This window comes from Mustela nigripes, chromosome 10 (genome assembly GCF_022355385.1).
Source record: "Mustela nigripes isolate SB6536 chromosome 10, MUSNIG.SB6536, whole genome shotgun sequence".
NCBI classification, from domain to species: Eukaryota; Metazoa; Chordata; class Mammalia; order Carnivora; family Mustelidae; genus Mustela; species Mustela nigripes.
In genome coordinates, this window is record NC_081566.1 from 12,385,898 (window position 1) to 12,408,154 (window position 22,257).

The 22,257-nt window shown below is 50.0% G+C and overlaps 1 protein-coding gene across 1 annotated transcript in view; it reads right to left on the reverse strand.

The window, feature by feature from the left end:
• The window catches only part of NEK2 (NIMA related kinase 2), a 41,885-nt gene that overhangs the window by 18,879 nt on the left and 749 nt on the right, over positions 1-22,257 (reverse strand). The gene's annotated exons all lie outside the window — the stretch shown is intronic.

A 22,257-nucleotide genomic window follows, 5' to 3' on the forward strand; every position in this document is an offset into this window, starting at 1 on the left:
CTGGGGCTTGATTCCAGGACCCTGGGATCATGACCTGAGCCACCCCCCCCCCGCTCTGACGCCCCCGCGACGGGCATCTTTCTAACCTCCAGCCTCCCGCCCCGTCTAGCATTTCAGACATCAGCACTGCCCCACGGGGCCCGGCTTCTCCGTCTAGCCTCGGCGTTCCTGCTTGCAGGTGGCAATCTGCCCGTCGATGGCATTCAAGACGGGGAAGCAGATGCTAGGCACAGCTGTTTCCATGGTGTTTTTAAATTCACTTCCCCATCAAGGAGCAGATGGAAACAGCTCCCAGGGGCCTGTCACCCTCCTTTCGCTGTGCTTTCTCTTCCTCTTGGTTTCTTTTTTTCCCTCCTCACTACCTGTCCAGTGCAGACAGGCAGCCGAGGGGAGGTGAGGGTAGGAGAGGCCCTGGTCCGTGGCCCTTCTGGGCTAATTCCCTCCCTCACAGGCCTCAAATTCCAGAACTGGCCTCCCTTAGGTCTGAGACACAGTTGCAGAGACCTCACTCTTCCTCTGGGAAGCTTGTTAGAAATGCAAATTCTCGGGCCGCACCCCAGGCCTGCCCTGTACCACAGAGCTCAGGTGACTCCCGTGCACGCTCAAGCCGAGAACAATGACTTCCAGCCTTGCTTTGCTCAGAAACACAATGTGGACAGCATCTGCTTCTGAGGCACTTTTTCCTGGGAGCCCTCCATAAGACCCAGGCCCAAGCTTTGGGAAGGCCAGGAAAGGGCTCGACCAATTTGAAACCATCCCAGCCGTGAGCAGCTGGTCAGTGACAGCCTCTCGGGGAAGGCTCCTGAGGGGCCAGGAGGCCTGCCAGGCAGCACCGCAAACATTTCCTCCCTGAGGATACGGGGGTGGGGGTGGGGAGCAGAGTCAGAGGACGGGCCTCCCATGTGCTCTAACTTAAATATGGAAGACGATGAATGCATCAAAACGTTGGCATCTTAACTCTGTATGACTAGCGGGAAGGTATTTGCGACACTTCGTATCTGATCTCAATATCCTATGGTTCTCAAATTGAGTGTTGACTAGAAGCCCTGTGGGGCTTGTTTTCCTGAAAACAAAAGTGCCAGGCCCACACCTGGGACCTCCTGCATCAGGGTCTCTGGGGAGGGGCCAGGTTTCTGTGATCTGGGGGAGTCCCCAGGTGGTTCTAGAACCCCTAGGAGCAGAGCCTGCAGCCTGCTCAGGCCTGCCCTCTCCCTGCCATCCTACCTGTCACCAGATGAGGGTGCCCTTCCTCCCTCTAGAAAGCACTGAAGGGCCACCTGGCCCCTCACCGACTTGGGCCAGCACTCTTTGGGGGAAGGAGCGGGGGTGGAGGTAGGAGAGAAGGAGTGGATGGTGAGAGACTAGACTCTAAAGAACCCAGACCCTTGGGTGCTTAGATGCACAGTGTCCAAATATAGAAACCTTGACCCCATGACTGAAAGAGTAACAGCAAACTTCTGCTTTCTGGGGACAGACATGTTCCTTCCTGAACATGCCTCAGGACCTGACCGACCCTTGAGCTGGGTTTTGAAGGTCAAGTAGGAGTTAGCCAGGGAGCTAGGCCAGGGTGGGGGGGTAGTGCCACAGAGAACAGAGGAGCCGCCCTGGGTGTGTGTGTGACTATGCTGCTCTAGCAAGAGGCTGAGGCAGGCCTTAAAAGTTCTTGAATCTCGGGAGGTTATACTCTAGCCTGACGGTGACATGGAGCCCCTGAAGGGTTCTCAGCCGGAGGGAGGGGGGCACCAGCAGATGTGCATTGACACAGATCACCTCAGGATCAGAGAAAGATTTGACCCCCCGGGGCAGGGCATCCAAAGAAGAGGTCACTGTGGAATCCAGGGCATTTGAAGACCCCTACACCAAGACAACAGCCATAGAGAAGAGAGGACACACTCTGGTCATGTTTAGAAGATAGAACGACTGGGGCATGGTGGCTTGAATGGGTGCAGTGAGAGGGAGGGAGGCGTGGACACAGACGCCCAGGTTCCTGGATGTGCCCCCTGGGGAATGACCGCACCGTGTAGACATCAGCAGGACGGAGGGGCGGCCTGTGGAGGAGGTCAAGCTCTCCCTCCGGAGATGCCTTTGTGCAGTGGACAGACAATCGAGGGAGGAGAGAAATAGAGATCTGGAGTCAGCAGCAGGTAAATGGCCATGTGGAAGGCTGGGAAGGTGGTGGAGGGGGGTTCCGGGGAGGGGGGACCCCAGCCATACAGGGTGTGTGGGAGGGGGCTCTTTTAATGACTTTGGATTCTGTTGAACCCCAAACTGGCTAAGTTCTGCCTAGAGTCACAAAATTAAGAATGGTGCCTGGGGTTAAAAGCAGTTCTCCACTAGATGGTTTGTTTTATGTAATTATTGGTGGCTACTTTCATTCAGACTTGTTGGTAAAAGCCTTGAGACTGCATTTATTGAGGCTGCTTGAGTGAAAACGGAAATTACAATACAGAAGCAAGTTAGAGGAGGCCCCCACTCCCCATGCCCAGTGCCACGATGGGCCTTCGCAGGAAGTGAAGAGGGTCTGGAATGAGCACACCTAAGGCCTGAGGAAAGGCCCAGAGGGGTGGAGCTGCAGCTGCTCAGCTGGTCCCACCGGGTCCTTTCTTCCGGTGACACACAAAAGAGGAGGCGGGGACGGGGGTGGTGTTGTAATTTGCACCCAGGACAGGAAGCGCTGGAAAGGGAAGTCGGCAATGCCAGCAGGAGCCATTTGTTCCCGCGGCCACTTGGGCTCTGGCTGCTCACGGGGCAGCCTGCTGGAGGAGACAGCCGCTTCCAGCTGCTCCTGGGGGGTGGGGCTTGCCCCCCGGGCCCCCTCAGGCCCTCACCCCACCCTCCTTATCTATCTATCCACCCCAGCAAGCAGGTGCAGCTACGGAAGAATGCCTGGGTGAGATCTTGTGTCCGCTGCTTGGGGCCAAGCACCTTGGGTCTTCCCACGGTCTCACTTTCACTCCTAACCTATTTTCCTCAGGGATTTAAAGAAGGAACCAACTCCACTAACACCGGGATCTTAGATTTCGGGCCTCCAGAACCATGGGACAATTTCTTGATTAAGCCACCCACTGTGTGATATCTGTAACAGCAGCCCCCACAGCCTGATTCTGTCCGGATCTGTCCAGACGACAGCAGGGGCAGGCCACACCAGGCTGCGCTTGTCATACCTGTGAAGAGGTGACCTCTTTCGAGAAGGGAGAGGGGGATGTATCTGTCTAGCAGTTAACCTTCCGGCTTCTCAGCAAGTCATGCTCATTCCTACTCCCCAGCCTGTCCCTGCCTCTGTCTGAGTTTGTTTGCTCACTTATTCATTTGCTGGTCCACTGTCCATTTGTTTATTTGGGCCATTCTGTTCATTTTTCTTGTCTGCATTCTGTGGGCCAGCCACTGTTCTAGATGCTGGGCGTGCAGTGGGGAAGGGGACAGACAGAAGGCCTGTCCTCAGGGTACTTCTGTTGCAGCGGGAGGCCAGGCATGAGCTGTGTCAGTCATGTGCTGGATGCTGCAATGACAGGAGCAAGGTGTCCTGGGGGTCTTGATGTCCAGCGAGCCCTGACATTGAACCCCCTGCTTCTGTGTGAGCATGAAGATGGCTCAGGTGTGTATAAACAACCTTGTTATGCTGTTAAGTGTTCTGCTAGTCGTGAAAAGCTGTGCATCTTGAATACAGATGGGGGCCTTGGTGTGGTCTGCCTGCCCCCTCTGTAAGCCCCGTTTTGGGGAGAGGACTGAGGGACACTCTGACCAGGTAGCATGGATATGTGACACCCACTGGGACTGGATGTTCTAGCTAAAGACCACAAGGTGACAACAACCAGAGAGTCATCAGACACTCAGGGGGTCTCTCCAGGAAGTTGAGGGTCACAGGTGTTGTTCAGGGCAGGGCAACTCAAAGCGTGCCTCCTGGGATCACCAGGGCCACTTGGGACCTTTGGAGAGATGCAAACTCAGGCTCCACCCCAGACCTACTGAATCAGGAACTCTAGGGTGGGGATCCCCGGGAGTTGCTGATGTGTCCGGAAGTTGAGAAACATGGGTGCTGGGGACAAGCATGGCTCTGGGGACAAATGGGGTTCAGTTTGAGAAGTGGCCTTCTGCTTACTGAGCTTTTGTTCTCTTATACTTAATAAAGGCATTTAAAAAAAGCATCTAACTGTCCCCACCGAGTTTCTAAAGTTGTGAATAGTGTATTAGATAATGCGTGTGAGTGTGGGATCCAGTACAAAGACAGGAAACACTAGCTAGTTGTTGTCTTATTATAATTATTATTCTCCGGTCAGCTTCTGGAGAGCAGGTTTTCCTACCCAAAGCTTTGGAGCCTCAGGAGCTGGTTAGAAACCCTCAGTGTGACCCCAGCCCTCTCTCTCAGACTGGATGTCTGGCTGCCTCGGAGCTCTCCACCACCCAGCAGAGCAGGGAAGGCCGCCTCGCTCAGGGTGCTAGAGGCCAGAGGACTTATAAGCCAAGAGTTGTCAGGAATCTGGGCCCCAACTTGCTCCAGGAATTCTGGCCCAAGATAAGGCAACACCATCATTATACCCCACGCGACAGTGCAAACTCAGGGCCTCAGCAGGATCCAAACAAGCAAGCCTGGCGGCATTCTGGGCAGGAGGGGGCTCTGAGGGGAAGAGCAAAGTGATCACTACTTGTGTGTATGAAGTGGGGGGGGGGGGCGTGTAAAGATTGCCCAGGTGCCCAGGCAGTCCAGGGTTCCAGGTACTAGGGAGGGCGGGAATACGGGCTTATTGTTCATGTTGTCTTGCCAACTTCTTGATTAGGTCGTCCCTTTGAGCACCTGGCTTTGTGACCCAGAGAGGAGAAGGCTGTTCAAAGCTGTAACAGAGCTCTGTGCTTGTACTGGCTTTACGGCTGCTGGAGACAGTCGCCCCGAGCAGTTCAGAAAGGCCAAGGGAGATGTGCACACTCAGCGAGCTCACGCCCGGACCGTGCCTTTCCTGCCTTGCCCCACCCCTCCACCAGGAAGATTTACTGGGTGATGCTGGATGTGGGGGTGGGGGGCACGGCCTTGGGACTCCCAGACCTGCTTACGTGCACAACCGGGCCACAGCCAGGCAGCCTCTTCTTGCTCAGGGGCTGAGGTGGGGCCCATACTCCCTCACACCTTCCCCTAGGTCCTTCCCAAGATGCCCTGGGAGGTAATCCAGTGTTGGGCCAGTATGTCAGGGTCATGAAGAGGCCGAGATACAGTGGCTTCCCCTGAGGTCAAAGGGCTTTGGCCCTGTCTGCACGGGTGCCACGTTACTGGGTCTGCTCTTGACTTCGGTGTCCCTCTGCAGTGGGCTCTGATCCCTTTCCCAAGCATGACCCACTCCAACCTCTGCAGGGATAACCAGCCATATTCCCCCATTGACTCTCCTGGCCTCCCCTCAAATGGGGTGAGAACATTAACATGCCAGCAAAAGATACGCCCAGCCGCAGACAAATCAGAGAGAGGACTATATATTCCTGTCCGCCTTACATTCAGATATACATTTTCCTCTGATCATCCGTATTTACATGTCTCTTTTACTATCTGGATTCTTGAAAATGATCTAAAATTATTTCTTCAAGAATCCAAAATTCTTGAAAATGATCTAAAAAATTTATCATGTTTAGTGGCAATCTACTTCTTATCTCAAAGGGAGATGAAGTGTGAGGAAGAAAATTAACCCCCAAGTCAAGGCACAGGCTAAGATATACGGAAAGGGACGGGGGGTTGTCTGTGCTGAGTTGACCGTTACGCCCACTCAGGGTCTTGACCATCTCTACCCGCTTTCCCCTGTTCCCTCCCCAAGAAAGAGAGGAGATGCCACTTGCAGAGAAACATCTCTCTCCCTCTGCTCCTCACTGGTAAGGGGAAGAGCTGGGAGAAGCAGCTTCTCCTCTTCCCATCAGCCGTGCCCCCCCCATCCCCATGCACCGGGCCCCTCACTGGCACACCCGCCCTCATCCAGCCTTCTGACACCCTCTCTCTCCAGCCTGTCCCAGTCTCGGGTCACTCGTTGTGCCCTGTGCCTTCAGCAGTGAGCCTGTAAACCTTCCTCAGACACTGGTACTGCTTAATTATTTTAAGGTATACAGTTCAGTGGCAGGAAATACCTTCATATTGTCACGCGAATCACTACCTCCCAGCTCCAGAACTAATCTTGCACAACAGAAACTCTGGAAACTCTGGAAAATTTTGACAACATGGTATAACATGGATGAAGCTTGAAGACATTATACTAAGCGAAATGAGTCTGTCACAGCAGGACAAATGCTGTAGGATTCCACTGCTAGGAGGTAACCAGAGTTACCAAATTCATAGACATGGAGAGTGGAAGGCTGGGGGCCAGGGCTGGGCATAAGGGGAAGTGAGGGGGTAGCGCTGAATGGGGACAGAGTTTCAGTTTTGCAAGACGAAAAGAGTTTTTTGGGGGTGGGATGCAGAACAATGTGAATATTATTATTATTATTTTTTTTTTTGACAGACAGAGATCACAAGTAAGCAGAGAAGCAGGCAGAGAGAAAGGAAGGGAAGCAGACTCCTGCTGAGCAGACAGCCCGATGCGGGGCTCGATCCCAGGACCCTGGGATCATGACCTGAGCCAAAGGCAGAGGCTTTAAACCCACTGAGCCACCCAGGTGTCCCCACTGTGAATATTTTTAACACACATTTTTACACTTAAAAATGGCTAAGGGCGTACATTTTATGTTATATGTAATTTACCATAACTAAACATTTTTAAAACTAAAAAAAAATTTTTTTTTTTTAAAAACTGGAAACTCTGTACCCTCACCCCACCTCTATTTGCCTCAGTTTATTCATTTGTCAAATAGGAGACTTGGAGGAACCGATCTCGGAGCAACGTCGTGAAGATCTGCTGGGTGATCTACAGGAAGGGCCCACATTGGTGCCTGGCCACCTCAGTGCCCTATGTCAGCTGGTGCTATTACTAGTGTCCCACGTGCAGCAGGGTGGGAAGGGGGAGGTTAGTGGGTCTACCTTTCAGAGAAAAGGGATAGGGATGGTAAGACAGGGTGGGGAAGGGTGCGGGAGAGGAGTCTGCTGGGGCCTTGGGAATCTATCCCCCGGATGGAGGGATTCCTTAAGGCTTGACCTGCACACCTAGGTCCCAGCAGAACTGCTGAGTCTGCCCATTATGTGGCCTCTGATCATTTTGAATCTGTGGTCCTGTATCTACAGCAGGCTGGAATTTCTGAGTCTTTTACCCAGCAGAAGAGTGAGCTGAACTCAGTTTTGGCACAAACCAGATAGGTCAAGTGCAGGGGAGATTTTTAAATTTCTTAACAGAATAAACTACCTCCACGCTCTGCAACAGGGCTGTTGGGAATAAGATTGCAAACTGCCTTACCTTCCAGTTCAGTAGACCCTCAGAGCAATTTTTAAAAATGTATTCATAAAAAAAAAAGCCTTATGAAACTATAAATACGATTGCATGTAATAAGTAACCTTATTTAACAGGGAAAAAAATCACATCCTTGAAAATCTGAGCATGGTCCCCCATTATGTGTCACCCTAGTGATGCCCGGGGTCCTGGACTTTCTCCCCCTCATGGCAGCCCCCACCCCGTGACCGCAGGACAGCGACTGAGCAGAGCCCCCCAGGCCTGCGGGAAGATTCAGCTGCAAAGGGCAGCAAAGACTAATGAAACAAAAAGAAGAGATTACTCCGAGGGGTTTTACAGCATCTGTTGGACCAAATGTTTTCTGACGTTTGTACTAATTCTCGGGGGATCTTGCTCCAAGGACTCTAATGACCTCATTCCTCTGACTTTGCTCTCCATCCAGATTGCAGGCAAGCACGAGCAGTCAGTCTCCTGCTGCAGGGGCAGAGGAGCGGGGACGGGCTGCCTCCTCTCCTTGGGGTGGGTGTATGGATGGAGGTCAGCTAGCGTGGCCTGGGAGGGAGAGCTGCGGGATGCCTCAGCCTCGCCCCTTGCCTCCGTCCTCCATCCTTCGGCAGAGGCTGCAGCACTAATGCTAGGAACTCTGGAGATACCGGTTCTTCTTTCCCGTTCTATAGCTTTCTCGGGTTTAAGTGACATACGATACACGGCACACACTGAAGTGTGCACTCTGAGGAGTTTTGACACACGCATACACCCATGAAACCACTGCCAGGAGGTACATAGCTACCCTCCCTCCCCTCCACACCTCTGCATCCCTCCCAGGCAACCATAGATCTGCTTTTTCTTTTTTAAATTTTATTTATTCAGTGTTCCAAGATTCATTGTTAATGCACCAGACCCAGTGCCCCATACAATACGTGCCTTCCTTAATGCCCACCTAACCCCCCACTCCCTCCCCTCCAAAACCCTGTTTGTTTCTCAGTTTCCACAATCTCTCATGGTTTGTCTCCCCCTCTGATTTCCCCCAATTCTCTTTCCCTTTCCATCTCTCAATGTCTTCCATGTTACTCCTTATGTTCCACAAGTAAGTGAAACCAAATGATAATTGACTCTCTCTGCTTGACTTATTTCACTCAGCATAACCTCCTCCAGTCCCATCCATGTTGATACAAAAGTTGGGTATTCATCCTTTCTGATGGAGGCATAATACTCCATTGTATATACGGACCGTATCTTCTTTACCACAGTTTGGAGACTGTGCCCATTGCTGCTATTAACATTGGGTACAGAAGGCCCTTCTTTTCACTACATCTGTATCTTTGGGGTAAATACCCAGTAGTGCAATTGCAGGGTCATAAGGTAGCTCTATTTTTAATTTCTTGAGGAATCTTCACGCTATTTTCCAAAGTGGCTGCACCAACTTGCATTCCCACCAACAGTGTGAGAGGGTTCCCCTTTCTCCACATCCTCTCCAACACTGGTTGTTTACTGTCTTAATTTTGGCCATTCTAACTGGTATAAGGTGGTATCTCAATGTGGTTTTGATTTGAATCTCCCTGATGGCTAGTGATGATGAACATTTTTTCATGTGTCTGTTAGCCATTTGTATGTCGTCTTTGGAGAAGTGTCTGTTCATGTCTTCTGCCACTATACATTCTTTTCATGTTATAGAATTTTATACAAATGGAAGGGGACGTTATGTCCTTCTTTGGTCCACACTCACTATGCATCATTATTTTTTGAGATTCATCCATTATCATGTATATCACCTATTAATCTCTTTTCAGTTCTGTCATTTGTTTATCCGCTCAAGTATGGATGGGCATCTGTGTACAAGACTTTGTGGGGACAGACGCTTTCATTTCTTCGGGGTGAATAGCTAGGCGTGGAATAGCAGGATCACGTGTTAAGTGCATGTTTATTTAAAAGATTACCTCACTGTTTTCCAAAGTGGTTGTGCCATTTTATGTTCCCACCAGCAGCATGTGAGAATTCCAGTTGCTCTGCATTCTTGCCAGCATTTGCTACTGAAGGCCTTTAATTTTAGACATTCTAATAGCCGTTCAGTAGTATCTTGTGGTTTTGATTTGCATTTCCCTAACTGATGATTTTGAGCCTCTTTTCATGGGCTTATTTGCCATCTGTATACCTTCTTGGGTGGCTTATCTGTTTGAATCTTTGTCTATTTTTAAAATTGTGTTGTTTTTTATTATTGAGTTTTGGGAGTTTAAAAAATATATAACACAAGTCCTTTATCAGACAGATGCACCAGTCTGTGACTCGCCTTTCCATTCTCTTAACAGGATCTTAAGAAGAGCATGAGGTTTCTTTCTAAGAAGTCTGATTTATCAATATTTAATTTTATGGATCATACGTGGGTGTCATGTCTAAGGAATCTTTCTTCAGGGGAGGTCCCAAAGGTTTTCTTTTATGAGTTTTTCCAGATAATTATAGATTTGGTTTTACATTTATGTTTGAGATCTGTTTTGAGTTAATTTTTATATATGCTGAAAGGCATGATTCCAAGTTTATTTATTTGCATATGTATATCCAACTGTTGCAGCCCCATTTGTTGGAAAGACTATTTTTTTCATCACTGAATTACCTTTCACCTTTGTAGAAAATCTCCTATACATTTGTTTCCTAGGACTGCCTAAGAACACACCACAAACCTGCAGGTTTAAAACCACAGATGTGTAGTCTCCCACAGTTCTGGACGCCTAGAGTCTGAAATCATGGGCTTGGCAGGAAGCCGTCTCTCCAGAGGCTGAGTCGCGAATTCTCTCTGAACTCTTCCAGCTTCTGACAGCTCCACATACTTCTTGGTTTGTGGCAAAAGAACCTCAGTGTCTGCCTCCATCTTTGCCTGGCCTCCTCCCTACCTATCTTTCAGGATCTTCCCCGCTTCTTATAAGGATACCTGTCACTGGATTTAGGGCTGATCCTAAATCCAGGATGTTCTCATCTTATGATCTCCAACTTAATTACATCGGCGGAGACCCCTTTTCCAAACAAGATCACATTCACAGGTTCTGGGTGGACATTTGCTTTGGGGAAGGAAGGAGCACAAGTCAGCCCGCTATACCCATGCAGATGTGGGGCTACTTGGCTGCTTTGTAGTAAGTTGTGAAATCAAGTAGTGTTAGTCTTCCAACTTCGTTCTTTTTCAAAGTTGTTTTGGCTATTCTAGTTCCTTTGTATTTCCACATTAATTAATTAATTAATTAATTAAAAAGGGAGGGAGAGCAGGGGGAGAGGGACAGAGAGAATCTTAAGCAGGCTCCATGTCTAGCACGGAGCCTGATGTGGGGCTCGATCTCACGACCCTGAGATCACGACCTGAGCAGAAATCAAGAGTCAGATGCTTCACAGACTGAGCCACCCAGGAGCCCCTCCACAAGAATTTTAGAATCAGCATGTCAATTTCTACCCAAATGACTACTGGGATTTTTCTGAGCTTGTATTGTATCTATTTGGGGAGAATTAACACCTTAGCAATATGGTATCTTCCAAATTATGAACAAGGAATGTTTCTCCATTTATTTAGATCTTTAATTTCTCTCATCAGTGTTTTGTAGTTTGCAACATGCATGTCCTTCACATTGATGGTCATGTTTATGCTCTTTTCAGGTATTTTGATCCCATTAAAAAGGGTATTTTAATTTTAGTAATAGTTCTGAGTGTTCGCAGCTAGTATACAGAAATGCAGTTGATTTGCAGATCTTTACTGTATCCTGCAGTCTTAACTAAACTCACTTATTAGTTTAATGGCTTTTTGTTAGAGTTAATCAGATTTCCCTCTTATCATCTGAGAGTAAAGACAGTTTTACTTTCTTCTTTCCAATAGGGATTTCTTTTCCTTGCCTTATGCATTGGCTGAAGTCTCCAACACAATAAAATTGTTGAGAGTGGATGTTCTGATGGGCACCTGACCTCAGGGAGAAGACATTCAGTCTTTCACCAGCAAGTATGGTGTTAGTTGTAGGTAAAGTGACCGGTCGGCCCAGTTTTCCTGGGACAGAGGGCTTTCGTGGGCCGCACCACTCTCAGTGCTAAAATTGGCCTATTCCCAGGCAGACTAGGACAGTGGTCACCCTAATTGAGGGTTCTGGGCCAGTTTCAGTGATGATATTTTCTTCTCATTATAGGTTGTATTTTTCTATTTCTTTGCATGCCTGGTAGTTTTTTATTGGAAGCCAGACATTGTGAATTTTACTTTGTTTGTTGCTAGGTATTTTTGTATTTCGATAAATATTCTTGAATGTGTTGTGGGATGCAGCCATTTTATCCTTTCATGCCTTTAAGATTTGTTACGTGAGATGAAAGCAGTGTTTAGTCTAGGGCTAATTATTTTCACTACTGAAGTAAGATCCTTCTGAGTACTCTACCCATAAATTATGAATGTTTCTAGTCTGACTGGTGGGAATAGGGACTATTCCCAGCCCTGGTGAGCTCTAGGTACTCTTCCCTTCATCGGTTTGGGTGGCTCTTTCCCCAGCTCTGAGTAGTTTCCTTACACACATACGCGGGTCATCACTTTGCTTAAAACTTGGGAGATTCCCAGGGTTCTCTCTCCATGCAGCTCCCCACTCCTCAGTACCCTCTTGTGTACTGTAGCTGCCTGGGTCTCCCCAGACTCGTAGCTCCTTCTCCTCACTCATAAAATTTGCCGGGCTCTGCCTCAGTTTCCCTTCCCTGCATTGTGGCTTAGAAATTCTCTCAAGGCACTCAACTGTGGCAACTGTAGGCTTGCCTGTTTCCCACCTCTCAGGTGTCCTTGAACTATGTTGCCCAAAGTCCATTGTCTTGGAAGCCATCATTTCCTGCGTCCCTCCCTCAGGCTAGGAGCCCTCAGAAGGCAGGGGCTGTGCTTGCTTCATCAGGCTGGTGCTCCTGGAGAGCAGACAAGACCTGGGCCTCTGCCTTCCTCCTTATCCCCCCTTCAAAGCCTGTTTTAACAGATGCTTAAGACCATAGCATTTTACTCATGGTTATACCTCCAAGTACATGTTTTGCTTTCATATGACACAGATTAAGCTGCAGTCCCTTGAGACTATCCTTTCTTCTCTCAGTGATTCCCAAGATCACACATCATCTAGAAAGTCTTCCTGGATGGAGTGAGCTAGATGACATCTCCTTGGCACACCATCTGCCCCTGAGTTTATGAATCCTTTCCCCTGGTTTGCCACTGTCCCCGTGACTCCTGGAACTAGTGTCCCCAATCCTGGGTTGTCCCAGGAAGGTCTTAATCAACCTTACCAGTTCTGTGGGAATATGTGGGGGTTATAGTTGAAATAATGTTAGGAAATATTGCTGGTCATATCTTGCTCATGGGGATTCGCAGAGCATGTTAAGATTTTAAAGGCACTGATAAATATTGTAGTAGAGGAAAATGTGTGCTTTGTTGACACATATTTGCTAAATGTATTTGATTCCAGTAACTTTTCTTTGATCTCAGAATCTCTCTGGACTATTTATTGTTCTCATGAACATACTTAAAGAAACACTAACCCAAATCATCATGAACAAACCAGAGGTTCCCCTCCTCTGTAAATCTGTCTCTTCCAAGAGAACAGACGAATGTTTGTTAAGCAAATGATTCAAAGAAAGAATTTGAAATCACTCTCAACAACCCGTTCTGATTTTATCCTCACAGAGCAGGCTGGTTTTCCATGCGATTCTCTGGAGTCTCACCTCCGTATGTTCCGTCACCTCCTCCTACCCTGGGTTTTTTGAATCCCACGTTAGTCATTTGCTTCTGTGTGGAACTGGTTTGGTGTCACACAAGTAAGGCTGGGGGCACAGACTAATAAGGCCAAAGAAGAGGGGGGCAGGACCACACCATCACACAACTTCAGGGGGCACCCCTCATGCTCGACTCCATGTGACAGTCACTCCCCCAGAATCATGCAACACAGTAGCCCTGCAGAAGGGTTTGAAAGTAGACACTCCGTGGGCTTTTGCATTTCCAGAGCTCCAAACGTACCACGGCTCTGCGTGGAATGCTATTCCGCACATTCTCTTGTTAAAAGTCTACTCCAGTCATAGCTAAACGCCACTTCAGTGAAACCATCCTGGGTACCTCAGGGGACATTCATGTTTTCTTTCTCTGGACTCCCATGGTCTTATCAGAGTCTGCCTTTGAACGTGATTAGTTGTGTCCAGGTCTTACTCCCTGGCTAGAGTGTGCATTTCATGAAAACAGGGACTGTGTCTTACTCACTTCTGTATCTCTGGCTCTTAGCACAGGACCTGGCCTGGCAGAAGCTCACAGATGGTTTAATGGGTGAGTAAAATAAATGAGCTGAAATTCAGTGGAAGCTCCAAGGATCAGCCCTTCTGGGAAAGTCTTTAGTGTAGCATACAAGAGTTCTTCAGGGGCTCAGGGGTGTCTAAGGTGTCAGGGGTGTCTGAGACATTAGGGTATGTGTTTGGTTCTGGACAAAGCCAGGGAAGTGGTGAGACTCAGCTCAATGTCCAGCCAGCTGTGTTGATGTTGTCATGTTGCTAGACATTAAGTCCTGATAAGTTTCATTCTTAACATCCTCAGTGAGGATCCTCCAGCACACATGACTGGACACATTCATGTGTGCATAGGCACAACTTGGGCAAACATGGGAATTATCACATGTGGTCATATCCACAGGGAGATATGCAGATGTGCACTTGGATGCCTGGGCATAGAGGTGCATGAGACAGAGGCAGGAACATGCAGACGTGCACAGGCTCAGCAACCTTCAAGAGCCTGGAAACATAGTGAGCGTGAGAACAGGTAGTCAAGGGTGGGGAAGTGAGAGACCTGAGCAAACAGATGGGCTGTTCTTGATAACCAAAGCCAAAGGAAGCTTGGAAAGACTGAACACCGAACTCCTCCCCACCTTGCCTTCCTCTCTTCCAGAGAGTTCTGGGACTGAAGGCAACAAGCCAGCAAGATCCTTCCAGCTTTGCCCCCCATAAGGAACCACAGTGTCTGATAGCAGCCGCCAGAACCAGCATGCATCCAACTCGCTTGGACCCTTGTTGGCACAGCTCTGCACAGAATGGCAGGGAGGCCTCTGGGAAAGGGTCAACTTCAGCAAATCCCCTCCTTTGGGCCACACTCCTGCAGTGGTCCAGCTAGTTCCAGCCTCCAGAATAATTACTTACACCTTGCCTGTGTCTTGCAGTTGCTGTCCTTAGAGACACAGTGTGTGTGCTGGGGCGGGGTGCATGTGTGTAGATGTCCCCTTGTGTCCTCCCTCTGGCCAGGAGCTCCCAACAGCTCCTCTCTCTTAAGCAAAACCATGCCTTCCCGGGCTCCTCTAGAAGGCGCTGTGTTCTCCTCACCTGCAAACACACCAAGGGCCCCAATGACTGTGGGTTCTGAGTTGGGCTGTTGCCATCTCAACCCTCCAGAACATTTGGGCAATTCTGGCTGCAGAGGACTTTGAACATGGGGCCCTGGTGAGCCTCCAGACTTCAAGTTTCAATCTCTGGCAGGCTCAGAAGCCACAGGCCGGGGAAGTGATCCCCGGCACAATCCCAGCTGTGGCACCCCAAGGGCAGAGCCCTCTCGGGTTTCTTGGCATATCTGACTCTCTAGGGAGTTGTTGAGAACCTGAGGTTTCCTCAATAATTTACATCCATGCTCCTCCCGTGACAGGATCACATGGCCCTGGACAAAGTCAGCAAACACTATCCTGGGGAACCTGATCTCCTGGGTCCAGTAACAACAACAGAGGGAACAATGCCGAGGTTTGCTCTGAGTTCCAGCCGGCACCTGGGAGGTCTGGACCCAGCTGGAGGCCTGTGACCTGATAGGGCCACTCCAGCTCAGCAATGGCCTTACTTGCTGGGAGGTGGAGGGTAATGGAGAAAAAGGCAGCCGGCTGCTCTGGGAGTCTCGGGAAAAAGATGGAGGCTCAGTTTTGCCCAACCCCACTAGCCTGTGGAGCTATAGAGTGAGGTGACTGTGCCATGGCTGCTCCATCCCCCACCCTGTCTCTGTCCTTGCCTAAACTGAGCATCCGCTGGGTCTTCCTGTTGCTTGTCCGCCCACCTGTGCTCTGGGCCCATCCCCCTCTCCTGGTTCCACGCCCAGGTTCTCCTGCATCCTCAGCCCTCTCTCTGCACTGGCTCCATTCCCTCAAATAGAAACACACTCGGAACTTTGGAATCTTCTAATAAATCCTCCCTCGCCCCCCAGTCACCACCCAACTACTCTCCTTCCCTCCTTGGATAAGCCACTGGAGACAGACTGAGGGCCTTCCTCACAGTCCACTGCCCACTGCCTACAGCCCACTGGCCTCTACCTGTTCCACCAGCATCCCTCACAATGATTAATTATACCCACAAACACTCCTGCGCATCCGAATGTTCCACAGACAAGCTCTGAACTTGCTATTGTTCACCAAACGTTTTTAAAATACCTGCTCTGTGCCAGAAATGGAGGTATAATGTGAATGCAATTAGGGCTAAGGAGCTTATGATTTGACAGTAAGCAGAAATATGAACCAGGTGCGACAGATCTGATGGCCGAGGGCTACAAGTGAAACATGCCCAGGATCTTGTGGGAACCCAAGGGAAGTGCCTGCAACAAGGAGGGGAGGAACAACTGGTCCGAGGAAACTTTCTGGGAGAATTAGGTTGGAACTGAGTTTTGAAGGATGTGTAAGAAGTGAATAGAAGAAATTAGGATTTGGGTTTTAGGAGTCTTTCATTTTCTTTCTTTCTTTTTTTTTTTTTTTAAGAGGAGATAGGGGCAGAGGGAGAGAGAGAATCTTAAGCAGGTGCCATCCTCACTCCAGAGCCTTATGCAGGGCTCAATCTCATGACTCTGAGATCATGACCTGAGCTGAAATCAAGAGTTGGATGCTTAGGGGCGCCTGGGTGGCTCAGTGGGTTAAAGCCTCTGCCTTCGGCTCGGGTCATGATCTCAGGGTCCTGGGATCGAGCCCCACGTTGGGCTCTCTGCTCAGCAGGGAGCCTGCTTCCTCCTCTCTCTCTGCCTGCCTCTCTGCCTATTGTGATCTCTGTCTGTCAAATAAATAAAATGTTTAAAAAAAAAAAAAAGAGTTGGATGCTTAAACCACTGAGCCACCCAGGCGTCCCCGAGTCTTTTGGTTTTAAAAGTGACAGGATGAATTTAAGCAAACCAGGGATAACTGGATGAAGCGGGCCTCTGAACTCACAAAGCATTCAGACCCGCTGCTCTCCTTACATCATCGCTGTTGTGTCTTTCTCTGTGCTGAACTCATTCTCTCCTTATCAGTTAAGCTTCCTTTACATTTCAGGGGACAGGAGGGTCATGGTCACAGGAAATCTTAGGCTTATATCACCTCAGTTGTTTGTCCCCAGAAGAAGAAAGAACCCTCCCAGCATTAACATTTATTTATTTTTAATGATTTTATATTTATTATATATGTAATATATTATATGTTATATATTATATAATATATATTTATAACATATAAAACAATAAAGTATATATAATATATAGTTATATTTAGAAATTATATTTATATGTAAAATAATATATAATATATAATTATATTTATAAATAATATTCAATTATTTTAGTTAATAAATTAAGAATTAAATAATTAATAGTTATAGATTTAAAAAAATCCCAGAGGAGGGCTCTGATTGGCCCCGCTTGGGTCACGTGCCCATCCTGGGCCAGTCATGGCAGGATGGGATACCCTGCTTGACCAGGCCTGGCTCTCCTCACCCCGGGGGCCAGCGGGAAGGACGTGATTGGCAGCCCTGTCAGGACCCCACGGAATGAGAAAGGAGAAGTAATCCAAAGGAGAGTACTGAGAACACAAACAACAGATGTTCACTGCAGAGCACTTTCTAGCCAGAGGGAATCACACGTACAAAACTACACAGCAGCCATGGAATGTGTCTTGGAATAACCAGGAGTTTTATATAGCTGTATCTAAGGATGAACTTAGAGGAATGCAAGAAATAAGCCTAGAGGAGAAGGAAGAATTTGGAGGGCCATATGTGCTAAACAACAGAGCCTGAATATTATCCTAAAAGCTGTGGAGAATCTTTGGTAAATGTTATGTCAGATAATTACATGATCAAGATTCTTATATTTGAGAAGAAAACCCCTTTTGCCCATAGACCTGTTTTTTTCCTTTTCTTCCCTGTTTCAGTTAATGGCATCCAAATTCTGCTGGTCCCATGAGCTAGACATCCAAGGACAACTCGGGGTCATCTCCCTCAGTCAAGTACTTCCTGGAGCCTCTCCCCATTAGCCAACCGTTTCCTTTCTGTGCTCTGCCTTCGTTCAGGCGTGGGTCTGTTCTTGCCAGGGCTGCTGTGGTGGGCCCTGCTGATGAAGACCAAGCAGGGAGGTTTCTGCGGCACAGCCCAGGCTGGGTTAGACCTGGTTTTCTCTGCTTCCATGGTGCTCACGGCTCTCCTAGCACGCATCCCATGGCCTCGTAACCGTGGGCGGCCTGGCTCGGACCATGCTGTCTACATACGCTCTGTGGGGCCTCGGGAGCATGAGCCCTGTTTTTCATTTCTTACCCCAGCTGCACAGATAGTGTCTGATACACTAAGACACTGGGTCAATGTTTGTTGATTAATGAAAAGACGAATGAATGAATGAGCCCCACCTCCTGCCACTAAGAGAGGCGAACACGAAGGCACCCATAGCTGAAAAAAGACAATGTTCTAAGCCTTGGTGAAGCACTCTGAAACAAGGGTGTTTGCCTCATCGACTTGCAATGGGCATGTGCATTTTCTCTATCCTCAGAGGCCTCTTTCCAGTTTCCCTCTCTCTATCCAGCTCTCTAGCTTGCCTAGCCCTGCATGCTGTGGAACTGAAATCCATACCCTGTGTGTGTGTGTGTGTGTGCGCATGCGCACGCACTAAGTGCCTTTTGTTACCTATTTTAATTTTTAAAAAAATTTTCTGAAGAAGGCTCAACGCTGGGCATGGAGCTTACTTAAAATTTTAAAAAATAAGACTCACTACCCTGAGATCAAGACCTGAGCAGAGACAGGAGTTGCATGTTCAGCCAATGGAGCCATCCAGGTGCACCACTGATTTTCATTTTTTTTTTTAAGTAAATAATCTCCAATCTTTGGGACGTCATGATTAGTACCACTTATTGCAAACATTTCACATCTGATTGTGTGTAGAGTCTGAGTTTACCCCCCAGGAGCTCTTTACTGAGGGCTGAATCATAAGGAAGGACTCCTCCGTGTGCACCCTCGCTAGGGACCCATGGCCAGCCAGCATCCGGGTCAGGGAAGCACGCAGAGCAGCCCTTCCCAGTCCCCGCCCCAAGGCTCCTGGGCTCCTTGGTCCAGAACTCACCTTCCCTGGAAAAGCTCCTCTGGCAGAGCCCGCCCTCCTCCTGGCGCTCTTCTCTCTGGTCCCAACCTCATGGCCTTGCATCTTCCCCACTGGATCCGCAGGTGCCTGCCCGCCCACTCAGGAAGTCAGGTGGCCTCATGCTTTGGAAACTCTGCCAATCCTTGCTTTACACGTTCTCATCTTTCCCTCCTTCCACCTAGGAGATTCCCAGGGGCGATGGCAGAACATGCCACCTTCCTCATCTGTCCATCTCCCCACCCCTGTACTGCCTGGTTCCAGCCTGGGCTCACCCAAGCTCATGGTTCACCAGTGCGTGATGATCAGATTCTCTTTCATTTTTCCCTGAGACTCTTCGGACAGGTGAGAGGAGGCTGCTGTCTGACCTTCCATTTTAGCTGTCTGGGGCAGCTGCGTGTCCCTCTGTTCAGCTTCAGTTTGGGTCTCTCCCAGGTGGAGTGGAAAGTGTGCGGCAGCGAGAGGCAGCAACTCTGACCTTCGCTATCAGACCCACCACCAGTTAGCTCTGTGACCTCGGGGGTCATCTGTGCCCCCTGGTCAGTTTGCTCATCCATTAGGGAACAGGGCGAGATCCCTCCTCCTCTTGTCTTCTGGGACAGCTGAGTGACACAAGCGCCTGCAAAGTGCTGAGAAAACTGTACGTTCCCTTCGGGGGGTCGAGGTTCCAGTGTCATTTTACCCCTGGTTCTCTTGTCCACAGAACGCTGAATTACAAGTGGCTTCAGCCGCGAAGACATGCCTTGTCTCACATGGCAAGGGGCCTGGAGGGAATTTCAAGATGCAGCAGCCTGACAACGTCCTGGCTTAGCTTCTGGACGAGGCTCTTGGCTTTCTTCTCACTCGATGCCGCAGCAGCTCCCGGGCTCAACCTCTCACGCCAACCGGGCTGAAGCAAGAAGGTGTGGGCAATGGTGGCGGGCGGGGTAGGGGAGCTGGTTAGAACTGTGAACCACTGGGACGGGACGGGGTCCGAACTGGCCTCCTTGGTGAGGAGGAGGGAAGAGGCTCCCTTGTCGCGCTCTCGGTTCAACCAGGAGTGAAGCGCTTTCCCAGAAGTCCCCAGGGAACTAGGCCTCAGATTCTATTGGCCAGGCCTGGGTCTCAGGACTAAACTGACCCCGGATATAGTAAATTCTAAGCCAATCACGGTTCGTCCATAGGGTCGGGAGGCGGGCCCTTCTGACAGAGAGAAACGGGGGTTTAGCCCGCCCAGGGGATCCCGTCCCGCAGCCCCTGCCCTCTCCTCCTTGCGTTGATGCAAGTCCTGCGTCGTGGGTCCTGCCTTGCTCTTCCTTTCTGGTTCCTGCCTCCCCTCCGAAGACATCTTGCCATTTTTGTCTTCCTTTCCCAGGACTCAGAAGTCCGCTCGCTCCCCTGCTGACCCGCCGTACCCGGTACCTTCGTGCACCGAGCCCACCGCCCAAGGGTGACGATGACCTGCTCCTCCCGCGAGCTAGAAGCTGAGTCTTTCTCTTCTTGCGCCGACTTTCTCAGATGTTCCGGAAAACATTTCAGGACCGTCTAGCCCTCATGGCCAGATGTGTACTGTGGAATCCTGTCGGAAGGCCTTATTTTTCCAGGAACAACCCCCAGCGTTCACCCGGCACCGAGCGTGTCGCTCTCCCGTGCTCAGACCCACGTCCTCTATCTTGAACCCCCGGGGGGCCCCAGGAGGCAGACGGGCCGGGCCGGCCTGGTAACCACCTGTGTGGGATGAATCACGAGGCTCCAGGAAATCAAGGAGCTTGCCCAAGGCCATGGGGCTCCCAGCCGCTGGGTCTGGAGCAGGGATACCTGGCTCGGGCCCTGACTGAGGGCCTCTTCCATGGCACTGCGACTCCAAGGCAACTCACAACTGGCCTGTGTAGATTCCAGACAAGCAGGAGTTCGCCAAGCTCACGAGCTGCATACAACGAGGTCCCTGTGTGTGCCAGGAAGAGAGCGTAGGAATCGGGTCTGATGGGAAGCCAGGCACAGGGCGGCCAGCAAGGGTTCTTATGTGTTCCATCCACACGGAGCTCCGTTGGTTTGAAAACATCGCTCACAGACGTTTCATCTGATGTCTCAGCAGCCCTGTGAGGTGGGACATGGCAGGGCAGATGCCTGCTGCACGTGGGGAAACTGAGGAAGAAGCTGAGCTGGGATCTTAGTCAAGATTTCTATTTCCCAGGCTGGAATTCTCCCTGCTCATGGAAGAACAGGTATTATAAACCCGCCCCTCTGCTTGCAGGTTCAGGGGTTCTGGGCTGGTCATCTTGTCAACTAGTTTCGCAGAACAATGCAGAAAGCAACCAGGGCCTAGCGAGTGGTTTCAGGGAAATGTGGCCAAGAGAAGAAGGCCTCGGGGAGGGAAGGAAGAGGTTGACATGAGGCTCAGAGCAGGCCGGTTAAGCCAACAACCTTGGCTGAGCCCAGGCCAGCCTCAGATAGGCAGCCAGCTGTGTGCAGGAGGTGAGAGAGGGGCAGACTAGCGGGGTCTCCAGGGTCCTCCGGCCAGCAGGGAAGCATTACTCGGAATTTTTTCCTGGCTTGGTGGCTCCTTCTCTAGATGGCCTCTCGGGATCAGCCTCTCCCCTGAAGCCCTTCATCATGGCCACAACCAATCTCTGTGATGCCATCCGGGGTGTGTCAACTTGCTGCCCTAAGGGGAACAGAGCCTCTGTCTTCCCCCTCCCTTGCCCCTTTGCCAGCCCATTCAGGAAGCACACTCCGTAAACAACAGCTGACTGGCCCTAGCCTGCCGTGCCATCTCCCATGCTCTGGGCCTGGGGAAGACGGTAGCTCCAAGAATGAGAAAATGCAGGCATTGATGAGGAACCCAGAGACCCAGGGGAGAACAATGCAAATGACGTTTTGTCCACAGATCTCCTAGCCACTTCTGCTCCCTGATTCCGTTGAGAGATGGTCCCTAGTGAAAACTGGTGGGCCCTGTACAGACATGTTGGGGGTCCCGCCCTCTATTCCCTGCGTCCACTTTCTTCAGCTGCCCTGGTGGTAGCTGGCTCTGGTGCACCAGGGACTTAAACTCACCTTGAGCACATCCTACCTGAAGCCCACTCCCTGGGTCTTTTTGCTCTTGGCCCCGGGGTTTCTCCAGGGCCAGGGTAGTCTTTCCCACCCAAGACAGGAACAACCCAGAAGTTTGGGGAAGTTAATGGCCACAGAGATAGCCCCTAATCAATGGGGGACAGGAGGTGATGGGTGAATGCTCAGCTTTCTGCAGAACTGAGCTCCCCCTGCCCACAATGGCAGCATCAGTAATGTCCCCAATATTCCCTGTCCCTTTTCCCTGTCCCTTTTTCTTTCTTCTAGACACTCTCTGATCCTGGACTCATTCTAGGAATCATGTCCTAAATAACCGATCTGCACCCAAAGCTGAATCGCAGGCTTTGCTTTAGACGGAACCCTAACTGGGGCACCTAGGTGGCTCAGTCAGTTAAGCATCTGACTCTTGATTTCGGCTTAGGTCATGATCTCAGGGTCGTGAGCTCGAGCCCCACTTCGGGCTGTGCTGCTGGGTGTGGAGTCTGCTCAGGATTCTCTCTTCCCTCTCTCTCTGCCCCCACCTCACCC